This window comes from Canis lupus, chromosome 4 (assembly GCF_003254725.2).
Source record: "Canis lupus dingo isolate Sandy chromosome 4, ASM325472v2, whole genome shotgun sequence".
NCBI lineage: Eukaryota > Metazoa > Chordata > Mammalia > Carnivora > Canidae > Canis > Canis lupus.
Window position 1 is genome coordinate 63,339,134 of NC_064246.1, and position 17,380 is coordinate 63,356,513.

General features: G+C 32.9%; 1 pseudogene; it reads left to right on the plus strand.

The window, feature by feature from the left end:
- The first annotated feature begins 1,680 nt into the window (after positions 1-1,680).
- Positions 1,681-1,788, plus strand: LOC112652052 (U2 spliceosomal RNA; annotated as a pseudogene).
- The last annotated feature ends 15,592 nt before the right edge of the window (positions 1,789-17,380 follow it).

Here is a 17,380-nt window from a genome sequence, read left to right on the forward strand (position 1 = left end):
TTGTAGAAGTATGCCAATATAACTATGCAAAGATGTCCACTGCAGCTTTATTTATGGTAGCCTCCAAATAGGACTAACCAATGTCTTTATCAGCAAGGAGACCCATTAAAAATTATAACAAGCAGAGGACTGTATAGCCTAACTAGAAAAATCTTTAAGGAATAATGAGTGAAAAAAAAATGAAGCTTTGAATGATATATAAAATATGGGTCTCTTTGGGGTTTAAAATAAACAAATGAATGCATGAAATATAAATAGAGATACTCAGGTATGCACACAGTCTTAGTTTTCTTTATTTTTCAAATAATTATAAAACTTAAGTGGTTTCTTTTGGAGAGAGATTCAAAGTAGAAGAGAAGGAAAATTTACTTCTTATTTTATACCTTTCTGTAATTCAAATTTGCAAAACTTAAACTAGCTTTATTAACATTTTTATTGTCAGTAGGCTGTAATGCTGCCTTTTTCCTACCATGAGGTAATCGAGTTGGAGTGTGGCAATCAGAAAGATAGAAAGACCAGGAATCTCAGTTTCCTTGCTGAGGTAGCTTAATTAACCAACCCTAGTGTTACTCTATTTTAGGACATAATATAATGTAGGATAAAAGATTTCCCTCACTATTAAAGTCAGTTGAGCCAGGATTTTATGTTATGTGCAGTCCAAGTGACCTAAACTGATATAAAAGCAGTGAAGATATAAAGGCATCTTCGGGTTCTACAGGGCATGAAGTGGAATGCAATGATCAGATCAAACTGTGCTACAAACTTTAGCTTCAAAACGAGATATAAATGACTGTTAAACATATGAAAAACAACCTCACTCTTGAAGAGAAGTGCACTTTAAAACTACAATGAGATGCCATTTTTCATCTCCATATTGGCAATCAAAAAGCTTGATCAGATCCATATTGTCTAGGGGAAATAAACATATCCATTTGTTGCTGATGAGATTATAAATGGTATAAAGCCATGGAAGGCAATTTCACAGTAACTTTCTTTCTTTTTTTTTTTTTAAATATTTTATTTATTTATTCATGAGAGACAGAGAGAGAGAGAGGCCGAGACCCAGGCAGAGGGAGAAGCCAGATGCAGGATTTGATCCCCAGTCCTGGGATCTCGCCTGAGCTGAGGGCAGAAGCTCAATTGCTGCGCCACCCAGGTGTCTCTCACAGTAACTTTCAAAACTAAAAAGCTGAACTAGTTTTAGTTTACTAGTTACGTTGTTTGTAAATGCAAATTGGCTAAAAACTACCTAATTGCCCATCATAATGGGAACAGTTAATAAATTACATTGTGTTGATACTGAATTCTATGAAATCACTAAAAAGAATGTAACACTTGTATATGTACTGATACGAAAATACATCATTAAATATTAAGTGAGAAAAACAATATGCAGAATAGTACAGAAGGGTATACTACTATTTGTGTGTGTGTGTGTGTGTGTATTGAAGAGTTATTCTAAAATATATAAATCATATCTGGAAAGATAAAAAAGAAACTGATAACATCAATAACCCTTAGTGGGTGAGTTAGGTGGATACCAGGCAGAGAAGGAAGAAGGATTTCCACTATATATTTCTTTGTATCTTCTGAATTTTGTGCCATGCACCTATATTAGCTATTCAAAATGATTCATTGGTAGAAAGAGGAGATAATCACAATAATAAAAAGAATAACTAGTTAGCTTCTCAGCCTTGGCTAAAATCAAGTGTAGCATCTCTTCTTCTCAGTTTAATATCTGATATGTCCTTAATAATAAAAGAGTAACTTAATTGAAGAATATCCCAAGATGTTAAAAAAATAATATCCCAAGATGTTAAGCAGAAAACCTTATTATTTCTATAACTGCAAAAATGTATTTAATTTTCAATGTTCATTCATTTTAAAATGTTAATAGTGTTGGAATGAGTCTTCATGTAATAAAGTATTTCTAACATGGAAAAAAATAAAATAAGGCAAATACAAAATGTATAGAGAAGAGGTTGAGATGTATTTTCACTACCACTCTACAACTACATCGCTGTTAGTATTCTAATTGGATTTATTGTGAGAATACACTTACAAACATGGAATGCATGTATTTATTTACACAAAATTCAATTATGCAATTATTTCTTATTCTGATTTGTCTTTTTGTCCCATTTAATATACCTTCAACATTTTTAATGTCATTAAAGAACTTTTAAAAATAGTTTTAATGGATATGTAATTCAATTAATGGATGTGGCATCATTTATTTAACTATTCATCATTAATGATAACTAGGGTGCCTACTATTATCACAGAAACACTAAAATGAAAATTCTTCTATGTATATTGGTTTCCCATCTCCTAAGGGTGAGTTCTGGCAACAACTATTATTGGAAAAAGAAAATGAAAAGAATGAAAGCTCTGTTTTTCCAAGTTGCTTTGCCAAAAGGTTATGCCAATTTTTACTTATGAGAATCCTTTACTTTATGAGGATGCTTGTCCCACCAAACAATCTCTATTTTTGGATTTTTTTTTAATATTTGCCAATTTTATGAAGGATAATGACATCTTTTAAAATTTTGCATTACTTAATTATTGGTAATGTAAACCTTTATGTGTTTACTGTCCATTTGTATTTCTTCCTTTCTAAAATGCCTAAATGATTTGAGCCAATTTTTTCTGTTGCAGAGTTAGTCATTTACTTATTTGACTTGAAAGCCATCTTTTTGTAATACTATTGTTGCAAACATTGTATCTCACTTGGCCATTTGCCTCATATATTTGGTTATAAAATTACTGACATGTAACATTCAACATATTGATTTACATCTATACACTTTTCCCTTCAAGAATTTTACAGTGATTCTGTGCACCTAGATATTCAACTTGCATTCCTAAATAGTCTGTTATTTCTACTAAATCTTTAAATGATTCTAAGTTTTACATCTAATGTTTTAGCATATTTGTTCATTATTTCTATCTAAAATATATAATCTAGCTTTTCTTTCCTAACAAATTAGCCTAATACTTCTAATACCCCCTTCTAGAGGGTAGCTATTTATTTCTCTACTGACTTTATTATATAACGTTTTTTATGGCAGCAAAGTTTTATATATGCTGGAATCTATCTTAGAGTTGTGAGAAGGAGCCTGGTGGTGGGCTCAGAGCTCAGTGGGGAGTCTGCTTGAGGATATTCTCTCCTCTCCCTCTTCTTCTCCCTCTGTTCTCTCTTTCTAGAAGAAATGAACAAATCCTTAAAAAAAAAAAAAAAGAGAGAGAGAGAAGAAAACCAAAATCGAGACTTTCCATCAAATAACATGATGTGTTTCATCTTTGTAAATAGCCGTTTTTTTTTTAAGTCACTCAATATTGGGCTTTAAAACATATTGTTCAGGGACACCTGGGTGGCTCAGCAGTTAAGTGTCTGCCTTTGGCTCAGGACATGATCCTGGAGTTCCAGATCAAGTCCCATATCAGGGTCCCTGCAGAGAACCTGCTTCTCCCTCTGCCTATGTCTCTGCCTCTCTCATGAATAAATAAAATCTTAAAATATTACTCAGAGGATTTTTTTGTATGGTTAGATTTGATAATATTATTTACTTAAACTTTGTGATAATCTTACCAGGTAGATATTATTATTACTATCATTATGTGGTAAGAGAATTGAGATTTAAAGAATTTAAGTAACATCCATACTAGTCAGTGGTAGAGACCAGTTCTATCTAATCCCAAGCACTTAGGCTCACCTATCATGCCTGTTGCCTCCCAATTATTTTAGGTAATAACTCATGAAGGAATTTTGATCCCCAAAATATTATTCAATATAGTATAATGCTGTTTGTATTAGTAAATGTAACAATTTAACAGTCTCTTCCCATTTGCCTTTTTGTATAAAAACTAGTTTTCAGAAAAAAAGTTATCATATGAATAATTATTTTGCTGGCTTATCATTTTAATTAGCTATTTTTACTTAGACCAGGACTATTCAACTTGCACTTGTTGCAATATTCCATAAATAAGACCCACAAGGAAAAAAAGGGGGTAATAAATGTGCATTTTTAATCCCTATAAGTTTCAAAGGCATTCGAGCATAGACTCATTTCTTCTGTCACTCTCCATACCCAGAAGACACAAGAGACCACAGAAGGTTAACATTTCCCACAATAGTCTTGGCAAAACTCCACAATAGCTAGATGACCACGGTAATCTCTGAAAGTGACTCTTCCTGAACATGTTGTTTACTGCTGTACAGGTGTTTTCCAGCCTTATAATTATTTCCATCAGGGCTTTAATTTTAATTTGAATAATTTTGCCCTTCAGACTTCTCTGGTGTACAAATATGCACCGTTTGCCAATATGCCCTTAAATTCATAGATAATATCTGACTACCATTCTTCAGGATAAAATTAAATGCAGTTCAGGATAAAACAATGACAATATTTAATGGCAAGTTTGCTCTTTAATCAATATACCAGGAAATTAACTTTGTCCAGGTTAAGTTTTACAACTTGGATATGAGGTCCCAGGTACATTCTTTTATTAATAAATGAAAAAAATACACCTAGAAGCAATGCATTGATTCAAACCTGTTTTGCTGTTATATGGAGTCATTTTGCATCATTAGTATTCTATTCTTCAACTTCTCCACTGGCCAAGCAACAATTGATGCTCTAGAATTTTACTTTGTGTGACTGAAATCCCAGTGGTAAGAGACTTGCTCTTGAGTCTTTGTATATATTTCTGAAGTGGTTTCAATTCTTTATATTTTGAATCATGACACTGAGCTATGTTTTTCACTTTTGATCACAGAGGAAAAGTGGTATCTATGGCAACAGAAAGTTGAAGTGTGGTTCCTGACAGGGTTTTCATGTGACAGAAATGACAGCCATCTTTGTTAAGTAATACTATGTTAAGATGCTATCTTTTGTGTCAACTTTACTGTGATATCCAAAATTGGGGAATTACAACTTTAAAGAAAAAGACAGCTCAGCAATTAAAGAGTGTATTGTAGTGTCTTTAGTTGGAGTTCTTGTGACCTACCTTTTGGTTCAGTGTTTGATTTATAAACCAGCATGGACTAGTGTTCCAAAATCATGATTAGTTAATTAAGAGATGTCAGCGTGGAACCTGTACCAAACATGTTTCTTAGAAAAGTGACTAAAATTGCATGTGTGGGTAATTTTGACTTCTTTCTTATCCAATGTATTATAAAAATGAAAGGTCAAGTTATTCAGAAGTTGTGGTTAGCAAAATTTAATTACTATTATTTTGGTGACTTCTTTTTTTCTTCTCCTTTAATTTTTTAAAAAAGAACGTCCACTATCTTCCTCAACTCCCCAACATAAAACACAGAAACATACACAGATAGATGGATACACACCCCACATTTTTTTTAAAGTTTAGATTGAGTTTTTTTAATCATGGTAAAATATACGTAATATAACATGTACTGTTTTTAAGTGTTTTGTTTGGTGGCACTAAGTACATTCATACTGTTGTACTGCCATCACCACTATCCATTCATAGAACTCCTTTCACCTTGCAAAACTGAAACTCTGTACCTTTTAAACAATAATTCCCCTTACTCTCTCTCCCCAGCCCCAGGAAATCACATTCTACTCTCTGTGTCTATAATTTTGATTATAGGTATGTGCATGTAAGTGGAATCATACAGTACTTATGTTTTTGTGTCTAATTTCATTTAGCATAATATCCTCAAGTCACCTATGTTGTAGCATATGTCAAAATCACCTTCCTTTTTAAGGCTGAATAATACTCCATTGTATGTATATACCACATTTTGTTTATTCATTCTTCCATTGATGGACACTTGGATTTCTTTCACCTTTTGGCTATTATAAGAAATTATAAGAAATGCTGGTATGAACATGGTTGTATAAATATCTCCTCAGGTTCCTAGTTTCTTTCTTTTTTTTTTTATGACAGTCGCACAGAGAGAGAGAGAGAGAGAGAGGCAGAGACACAGGCAGAGGGAGAAGCAGGCTCCATGCACCGGGAGCCTGACGTGGGACTCGATCCCGGGTCTCCAGGACCGCGCCCTGGGCCAAAGGCAGGCGCTAAACCACTGCTCCACCCAAGGATCCCCTCAGGTTCCTAGTTTCAATTATTTGAGGCATATAGCCAGAAATTAAATGGCTACATTATATAATAATTCTATTTTTAGTTTTTTCAGGAGGTACCATACAGTTTTCCATAGTGACCATACCATTTTGCATTCCCAGTAACAGTTTACAAGTGTTCTAGTTTCTCAACATACTTACTAACACTTGTTATTAACTGTACATACCACACTTTAAACAGTATCTTAGTATTTGAAGATAATGTAATAAAATGTGACTCCTGGTATCAATGTACTAGGTTCAAATTCTAGATCTTGAGTTTACTATATGACAATAGGCAGCATTTAACTCCCTTGAACATTAGTTTTGTGATCTGTAAAAAAGGATAATAGTATATACTATTGGATATGTTTTTATAACACAAGTGGGATATTGCATGTAAAATACTTCAAGACTCACTCATTCAGTCTTTACTAAGCTTCAATTCTGTAAGTGAAGGCAGATTAAGGATCTTAGCTAAGACTGCTATAACAGACCATAGACTGGGTAGTTTAAACAACAAACATTTTTCAAAATTCTGGGGTCTGGAAGCCCAAGATCAAGAGGCTAGCATGATTGAGTTCTTGGTAAAGGCTTTCTTTCTGGTTTACACATGGGACCATCTTCTCATTTCATCCTCACATGGCAGAGGGAGAAAAAGAGGGGGGTGGTGCAGAGGGATAAAGAGAGGAAGACTACTTTTCCTCTTCTCCAACTTGGGGGCTCCACTCTCATGAGCTAATTACTTCCCAAAGCTTCTACCTCTAAATGCTATCACATAAGGGCTTAATTAAATGAATATTGGGAGGGCATAAACATTCAGTTAATAACACAAGCAAACTAATGTTATGAAGATCTCAGGCCCATGAAACAGAAAACCAGAGAGAATAATTACACTTCATTTTATTTATTCAAATCTTTTTCTTTTTCAAAGCCCCCACTTTGGCTTCCCTACCATGAGGATTCAATAGTCATCTGCCTTTTACTTATTGATTTCTTTCCCATTTTCCATTTTATCCCTTGTATGCAAATCAGTTCATCAGATATTTTTATTAATTACATTTTATGTATATATCATCTTTTTACTACATTATTAGAGTATTAAGGGAAGAAATCATTCCATATATTTTTTCTTCCCTGATTTTTTAAAAGATTTATTTATTCATTAGAGAGAGAGAGAGAGAGAGAGAGAGAGAGAAAGAGGGTAGGAGGAGGGGCAGAGGCAGAAAGGGTCTTAAGTAGACCATACACTGAGTGAGGAGCTCAATGCAGGGCTTGATCTCACGACCCTCAGATCATGACCCTGAGATCTCATCCTGAGCCAAAACCAAGAGTCAGACACTTAACCAACTGCACCACCCAGGCTCCTCTCTTCCCTGATTCTTTACCTTGGTATATAACATTGTTATTGATCAATGTGTATTTCTCAGGTCACTAGTAATACTTGACTAGTCCTACTGAAAACCTGCTGTTCTTAGAACATTTGCATGTAGTTTTAAAAAGGCTAATCAATAGACTGAATGTTTTTATTCAGAAAGGAATTTTACTAATTTTACTAAGGAATTTTACTAATCCTATGTCATTTTCCATATTGAAATTAAGAAACACAAGTGTTATTAATTTACTGATACTTAAAATCCTCATACCTACAGAAGCCAAGTGAGCTTAGTCATTTGAATAGGTAAGAGAACAAAAAAGTTTGCTTCCCTGAGATCTAGTTCAAGGTTCTTTTTATTTTTCCTTTTTTAAAAAATTTAAATTCAATTTGCTAACCTAGTATAACACCCAGTGCTCATCCCACCAAGTGCCCTCCTTAGTGTACTTCAAGGTTCTAGTCAGACTAAGTTGATCCCTGTATTGAAGCTGTGCCCATTTGGCAGTTTTCTACCTCTTTTAGATGCATCTATTGCTGAAATGGGGTTTCTCAGGCTTACTTTGTTGTTTATTGAGATATACATATCTTGCTCTCTATTATGCTCAGGCGTATAACACTGAATGTGCTCTAAAGTTGAGTGACCCTGGATTGGAATAATGAAATATGAACTGTAAAAATTCTTAGCTCTATTATATCTGAAAAACATATAAAACTTTGATTAATTTTATTCTAATTACATGAAAAATGTGAATAATCTTAGCCATAGAATTGTAAAGATTCAAAATGATAGCACATACAAAATACTCATGACCATGCCTACCATGCAACAAGCTCAAAATAAATGTTAATTATTACAACTGTAATAACTGAAATAATGTTTCTCTAAATCTAGACTTCTACCTCTTCTAGATTGGATTGTATTAGTATTTGGGGGGCTCTGATCCCTTAAGTAAGCATCAATAATTTTACCAAGAAAATAAATGCCTGTGGTATTGCTAACACACTGCCACCATTACTAAGCTATTACTCCTAACACTACTTGGTTTTTCTATGATGAGGGCAACTAACTGTCTATGGAAAGGCAGAGACAATGTTCAGGAGAGAAACAAGTAAAATGCTAGCATGAGAACCACTGATGTAGAGAGGAAAGTTTATGGGACCCGAGAACCCATACCAATGTGTGCTGTGGGCCAATAGAAGGGCTAAATTCAGGTATAACAGACAATACAAATGGTGGAGGTCACTCAGGTCTTAAAGTGTGAGAAACATAAAATATTATGCTAATGAAATAAACAATGACTGAATTTATGAATAAATGAATGCCTTTCTTATTAATTTTAAGATTTATAAATTATATAAAATAATTGTTTCAAGGCAGAAACTATGAATTTGGAAAACATATCAACTAATGAGGGTGTGTACTTCGTGAGGTTGGGGGAAGAATCTGAGTAAGGTGGAAAACCTCTATAAACTGCTTCCTTTTTAATATCTACAGACTAAGTAATCTCTTAACTAGTTCTTTTATAAAGAAGAAAGATTGAAAGTGTCTTTAGTAATAGTAGCATTTTATATTAAGAAACATTGGAAATAATAGATTTAGATGCAGAATTTAACTTTAGCCAATTGAGCTATACCAGTACATAATAAATATCCTGATAGATTATCCAGAATATTAAATAGAAAGATTCAACATAAGAAAAAAATGGATATAAATTCTTACACATTCACCCACACTAATATAAAACTCATTTTATAACTAATCATAATACTTCTGTCTTTAATGAAATGTCAAACATTTATGCCAAAATTTTCAAAGTCAGTAAAATTCAATTACTCATAAACACAAATATTTTTCTAGCATACAGTGATTAAAAATACAACATTTAAGACTGAATTGGAGACACAGAATATTTTGAAAATTCACTGAAAATCAGTAAGAATTATCTTCAGCATCAAATTATCTTGCATTTTATTTAAATACCATAAGGTTTATACGTTTTCCACTGGGCTTTTAGATATTCATATATTATTCTGATAGAAAGAGCAAAGAAGTCAAAACACGTTTTTAAAAAGTGATTTTTAAAATAAAAAAGTTCCACTGGATTTAGAGAAGAGCTCTAGTAGAGTTGTAGCTTCAGCAATCATTTGGGATCAAACGCTAAATCCAAAAGGCAGCTGCACAGTACAGATGAACAATTTTGTTCTCCACAATTACCCTGATTGTAGATAATCTGATTTGGACTGCTGTATGAGTGTGTGTGTGTGTGTGTGTGTGTGTGTGTGTGTATCTAATCTTATATAAGAGTTGATGCCTTTGGTGGCTGAATTAGGTCAAAATACAAAAGACAAAATAGATAATAAGTAAGAAACATTATCAAGATTTTAAATCCACAATTGTACTCTATTTCCCCAAACCCAGAGCTTTGATGAAAATTGTTTATTGCATGGCTAAGGTCTTATCTGAAGACATCTTCTGGGCTTTGAAGATTTTATCATAGTCTTAGAAATAAAAAATTGAGCAAATTGCAGTGCTTTTCTGTAATTTTGTAAAACAGGGTGTTTCAAGATAAATTATACCAGTGGACTGTATCTGTCTTGTACCACAAAACACATGTAAAATACCTGTAATTTAGTCATTTCAAGGCATGCATGAAAAAGGTAATAAACACAAACACAGACATCCTAGTTTGCAGACATGCAGACTTCACAAGTTAGAAAGATCTCAGGCTTACTAAATATCAAAGATGAAATTTCTACTGCACACCAAACTACTGAAAATTGCCTTCAAATTTAAGGTGCAATTTATTTCAAATGGGGTAAAGTAGCTGGAAGCATTGAAGCAGACAGAGCTACACCTAGATTTATTATTTTATATTTACAATACAAACCCATATACACATATGTGCAAACAACATATGCCCCAAATTGTGTTCTTTATTATTTAGTTTTTAATGGCTTCACGGTTCTAATATTTAATTTATGTCAAAAACTTTGATTTTTAAAGCATATTTTGGCTTTCAGAACTTTGATTTCCAGATTCTTTTTCAGATTTTTTTGGAGTGTTTGGAAATATTTATTTAGAATAAAATTATGTTAATGACATTAAATTATAAGACCATCTTGTTCCTTGTAGTAGACTCAGTTCAAAATAAAATGTTATTTTATTAATTAAATAAATATTTTTCTTTATTTAACTGATGGTAACCCTCGTCTCATTTTACTAAGAAATCTACAAAACCTCAGTCAGAAAGGACATGAAAAAATATGTAAATGCAGAAAAACTATAACTGCAATATTTAGATTTCATTTTAACTTTTCCATTATGAGATGCTAATATAAAAGAAAGATTATTGAAGTACCCTTTCCCTCTTCCGTCCTCTTCTCCCTTTCTTTCTTTCTTTCTTTCTTCTTTCTTTCTTCTTTCTTTTTTTCTTTTTTTCTTTCTTTCTTTCTTTCTTTCTTTCTTTCTTTCTTTCTTTCTTTCTTTATCTTTCTGTCTGTCTCTTTCTTTCTTTCCTTCTTCCACCTGCATCAGATTGTGACCAGAGTTTTCATAGTATAAATATTACTGTTTTCTTCACTATTTCAGCAAAGGTCATATCTAAATAGATGGATAATTCCACAACTGCAATATGGACACTTTCAATGGGCAACTTACCCTGTATAGAACACTGAAATTGATCTTTGGAAAACACACTTTTTGTTTTTTTTTACCTGTTCAAAAGACTAAATTAACTTGGCCTTTTAATTGACATTTGAAAGTATGAGAATTCAAAGTGTCAAATATGATAATAGCACTCGTCCCACCTATGCCAATTTAGGGAAAGGTATAACATAATTAGTAAAATTCATTTTTGGTAATAAGTAAAAAGCTAAAAGTAATGTACATGTAGGAGTAGAAGAGTTTTTCCTTACCAAAGTGACAGTGGTGGTTAAGGGTATAATTGGGTAGGTATTGGAGAACTTCTGGCTAGAGTCAATTTTATAGAGTATTTTCTGACATTGTGTATTCCTCTTGTGATCTTGGTTACTTCAAAGGCACTCCCTTTCTTTAACAGCCTTGTGTGTTTATTGCCACGGTTTTTATGGTAGCCTCAGAAAAGCTTTTCTTATACTTCCATAGGGCCAGCTTCACGAGCTTGTGACCTGTGATGTCAGACAGTGTCCACCATTCAAAAGGACCTTGTGCTTAGTTTAATGTTGTCACTGTGTTGAAATTTTTGATAATATAATTGTTGAACTTGTGTTTAATTGTAAATGAAATTCAGTGGGACATGGAATATACAGATGAACAGAAGAGATGTATTACACAAGTCTGCTACATTTCATACTGTGTTATTTGCATGGAGTATTTGCAATGCTCAGGAGTACAGAATTCCAGTGGACTCATGAGTGTGGGAGCTCAGCCAGGCTCAGAGTACAAGCTAAGTTGGCTATGCTTCTACTGAGTTCATCGGGTAATGACAAGAAAACACCTTTTCTTCTATTTAAGCCAGAATTTACATTGAATATGGAAAGAAGGCATTGGATGATGGCTTTTTAAAAACCCAGGTAATCAAGAAACCCTATCATTCTTTTTACCTATATTACTTCCCTATATTAGCCAATACTAAAGTTGAAAATAATAACTTAGAAGTAAAGGAAAAGATAGGGCAATCCACAGTTTCTCTTTCTTTCAGTTCTTCCTTACTAATTGACAAATTGTGCATGTATCAAGTGAAGTAAAAGCAGTTGAGTTAGTTTTGTGCTACTTTTTCACTGTTTCAGTGAGAATGAAATGCATATACAAGCGCAAGCTAAGGAGTACAGATTGCATAATTTTGGTGATTCTGTATATGCATTAAATGTTCTTATATTTGCGGTTAAAACTGGCATCATAGACTATAAAGATGTATGGTAAATTCCATGATAATATTTTTAACTTTATTTTGTCTTATAATAGCATAAAGTAGCAAAATACATTATGACAAGTTGAGAGTGTCTGGAAGAAGAAAAAGCTTTATATTTTAGCGCCTTTAATAGTAGTTTTTCATGTTTTTTGAGCAAGAGACCCTGCATTTTTATTTTTCATTGGTCCTATAAATTATGTAGCTGGCTTTGTATTTTTAAATATTAAATATATATATATATATATATATATATATAGAGAGAGAGAGAGAGAGAGAGAGTTTTCACTCTTTTTATACCATGGTGCCGGGAACCTGGAGTGAGGGATGGGAGGACAAAGCATTTTACAAACACTTCATTATATCTTCAAAAATCCTCACAAATATTCTTTTAATTTAGGTGGTAAGATCCCTATTTGCCAGATGAAGAAAATAAGGCCTAATGTCATAAAAAAGCAAAAGACAAAGTCAGGATTTAATCTTAAATCTGACTCCAATTCCCATATTCTCTCCACTCTTTACTGTGATCAGATAATTAACCTTCCAAATGGAAGCACTTCTGACAATGAGCTGGAATGATAATAATAAATACTTCGGAACTATTGACATAAACTAATTTGTGATCACTCTAGCTATAACATTCTTGTCCATGGGTAGATAGCCATTGATTTACCTTTTATAATACCCATTATACCTAGAGGAGGGCAAGTCTTGTTCAGCAATCAATATGTACTTCATGATTATTTGGTGAATAAACCGTTCTTTATAAGTAGATCTTAAATATCTTATGGTTACGATTTCTCTGGAGGTAAAACAATTAAGTTAAATAAGTGTAGAAGTTGAAAAATTAGATAGAAAAAGATTAAATAGAGTTGTAAATATTATACTTTATTTAGTTTTGTACCTAATAAACTTCAGATATTATTTCAAACTTAATATGGTATCCGGCTACAAACCAAATGGCAACATTAAGACCCTTTCTCATCTTCAAGTGTTCTAAAGTTTTCGAGAGTGTCATTACTTAGGTTGTCATAAGATTTTTTTTTTTCCCTCTGGGAAATTCAACTTCTATTGGATACTATGCCCAGATAGCACAAAGCCAAGTTCAGATTTGTAAATTAACTGGGAATTTAATCCACCATGCAATCTAACTGGACTGAGAAATTAAAAAAAAAAAAACTTTCAAAGTACTTACGATGCTTGGATTGTTAAGTAACAAATCATTACTATACTGCATTGAAGTATAGTATTACTTTGCTGCTATGAATTTTCTTTTTATTCAACTTTTCATTTACTACTTTCAGGAAGAAAATAACTTGTCTTCCTTACTCATCAGTATGTCCTGCATAGTAATCAGTGCAGGTCTCAGAACAAAATCAGGACTAACTATTTATAAATGAAATTTGCTATTAGAACATTTATGGAAGTATGAATACAATTCTAAGAGTAACTCTTAAGAAACTTCCTGTTAAATATAATGGTTTGGGGAAAGAATTAAGATGCTTCCGTGGTAGTAAAAGATGTGATTTTCATGTTCCAGAGGAAAGAGACAGAAGTTATATACTCTGCTAGATAGAGGTTATAGTATTTTAAAAATTGTATGCATTTTAAAAAGTTGGATGCTCATAAAAATTTGAGGCTTAAAATATTTAAAGCATCGTTCTCCCTTCTTACTCTATCTCTTACCCTAAAATTATTGAATGAGAAAACTTCCTGTCTTTCACTTTGCTGATTACCATTTCTGGGAACATTGCCTCTGAATGCAGGACATACAGAAATGACATCTCACTGCTGGGTGTGCTGATTCACTGGCACTAATCTGTCATTTTCAGAAGCGTTCCCTCTCACAGATATTTCAGCATGGCAGATTGGTGGGTCGAAGGGTAAAAGCAGGTTACCTGTGGGTAGAAGCAGATAATGGGCATTTTATTACCCAGACATCTCTAGTTTTAAAGCTGCTATTCTCAAGGATTAGACAGATGACCTCCAGTCATGATTTTGATTCCATAAATTGAAATTGGTTGTAATACTATTCATTGCTCACATGTGATTATGCATGAAGTTAATGTTATATGATTTTCCATCTGAGATGATTTCTTAACCTTTTCTCTGCCTCACTCTCCTTAAGTCCACTATAATCAATTCCCACAGGAATCTGCTAAATTCCATAAAGTTATTGAATAATAATTAATGAGCACATTTAAGAATATAGCATATATTTCTTGTTGTTATATTTGGGATCAGTATGCTGAAGTTATAGCACTATCATATTTACAGTCAGGTACTTGGAGAGATGCTAAGTGGTAAATGTGATCCCCACCTAGGAAAAGGTAACTAATGACAACAAAGTTGCAGTGCTTATTATTATAATAGTAAATCTCTCTGTAGTACTTACTTTAGGCCCTAGGTATCCCAATATATTAATTTATTTAGGAAATGTACAGTATTTTGGGTAAAATTTAAAAATGCACATGTGATAAAAGCACACATAATTTTGCAGTAAGTATGCAAAAAACATTCAAAAATGTCAAACGATTTTGGAAGGAGAACCACTGCCTAGCTGCTATCATCACAAGAGGCTATAAAGAGTTGTTTCTTGGATGTCTTCTGCATGTTACCATTGTGCTAGGTATATCAGAAACTTCCAAGAAGACAGATACCTCAAAGAAGTTCAGGAAATAAGACACATAGTAACATGTAATTAGAGAACCAAAGAAAATGACACATAATTTAAAATTATGTATATATTTTTAATGTGTTTGCATTTAAAAGCCTCCCATATGCCTTATTCTATTTATTATTCTTATTCTTAACTTTGTAAAACAAATACAATTATTTAACAACAAAAATTAAGAATGAATCTTCCTGATTTAAAGCATGTGCCTATTTAATAGATTAACCAAAGCAAGGAGCCAACATTTATTTTATACATACTATGTATCATGCCCTTAAATCCAAAACAATACTATGATCTAGGCATTTTACCAGGAAACTAGGTCTGAAAGAATTTAAATTATTTGTACCCAAAATAGTGTAGCTTTTAGTAGAAGAACTGACATTTAACACAGGCTGGACTAGTTGAGAGGTCTCCTTCATGACCACTCTTCAATTCTCTTTGCTGATGTTGTCATGTCAATGTAAAATGGAGACATTAAACAACAACTTTACATTCATCCAGTAAAAATGATGGACCTGTTTTGCTGGGAACACGACTATTAAAATGGAGAGGAGTCTATAATTCCAAACAGTAAAATAACTCCTAAAATTTTCTCTTGCACGCTGACCCCATAATCTGGCAAGTCATTTCAGCTTAAATATCCCTTTCTTTCAGAAGCCTTCCCTTAAATAACTGTGTCAATTGTCACCATTATAACAAAACACTTTGAATTATTGTCAAGCATTTGACATGCTACATTGCATTGTTTAATTAAAAATTAGACTTTCTATCAAACACAAGTGAGAAGACTGTTCTAAAGATTATCAGCCAATGTGGTATTAGAATAGCATGATGGTGATTCATGTGTGTGAAACTTCCTAGCAGCTTTTTCTTGCTTATGGCAATACAAATATCACAGGATTTTGAAGGTACATCAGCAATGCAATTAAAGTTCGCACTTTGAAGGTCCATCAACAATGTTATTTATGACTTGATCTGTGGAGGAAAATGTGGCAGACCATAGTGGTGATAGGAATAGTATATGGGTTATGGAGTAACATTAGGAAAATAAATAAAATTCATAACTATAATTACTCCTGTATGAAATGAGTACAATAGCAATATTTACCTTATAGATTCATTGTGTTTATATTTTTATTAAACTAGATAATTTGATTAAAGTACTTGGGAGTTACTGCCTCATAGTAAACATATGAAACATCATATTCTTATTATAGTACTAGTCCTATAATAAGTTTGTATGGTTCTCTATAAATGTGATATCTTACATGGAAAGCTTAGCAAGTAATCTTGACAAGAAATGATAAGGTTCTAATAACATCATAGTATATGAAAACTCATGGTGGTGGAGATTGGTTTGCAATTTATTAATTTACAATAAAAATAATAACTGTTATGCCGACTACACTATTTATGTTGCCATGGTCTGCAAATAATTGAAAGCAAATTTGTTAATGTGTCAGTAGATGTTAAGCCACATTTGGACAGGAATTGATTGTCATCATATTCTCATCAAGCAGTGATTAGTGTCAATGCATATTTTTTGAAAGAATAAATAGAATGGGTTATTATAACTCAGGTAAAAATAAGCCACCATGTGCTCTGTGTTAGATCAGTATTGCATTCAAAATAAAACCAGTTTAATATACAGGAAAACAATTTAATTTGCATGACATTTGTATAACATCAAAATATCCCCTTCATTTCTTTTTGGCAGTTCCTAAAAGATATTTTCCACTTTCTTGCCTTCTCATTACAAATTCCTACCCAAACTTCTAACCTTAAAGTTTTCCCCATTATTTTCCTGCTTTCTAACTCTTGTTCCTTTTTCTTGCCTTTTTAGGCTATCATTTTCTTTGAACAGTGGCTCTTTAATATTTCTAATTGGGAAGAATCTGAGAATGCTTATTTTCTGTCCCTGCCAGATGACCATTGTCTCCTAAAAATCAGAGAACCATTTGTATTTTTTGCCACCCAAAAGTTCTCCACAGCCAAGCTGCTCCTTTTCCTTCTTCTTCATTTCCCTCTCCTCCCCTATTGACCACTGACCAGGTTGAAGCTGAGTTCCTCCCTGATGTGGATGAAGAAAGTATACAATTCATCTTGCTGGTGTATCTCATGGTGAATTCAGCCAAAGCAGATGTTAGGAATTTGAGCTGTTAGAGCAGCAAACATATCTGAAGCTGGGTTTAATGCCTCCTAAACTCACTAGAGCTAATTCTTCTACAAGAAGAAATAAAAAGAGTGAAAAAGGATCATTTTTGTTGTGCATGAAGTTGGCTACTATTATTCCCCTTTCTGCAAATTAATAAAGCAGAGACCTCAATATTCCAATCCATAATATTTCTAGGAA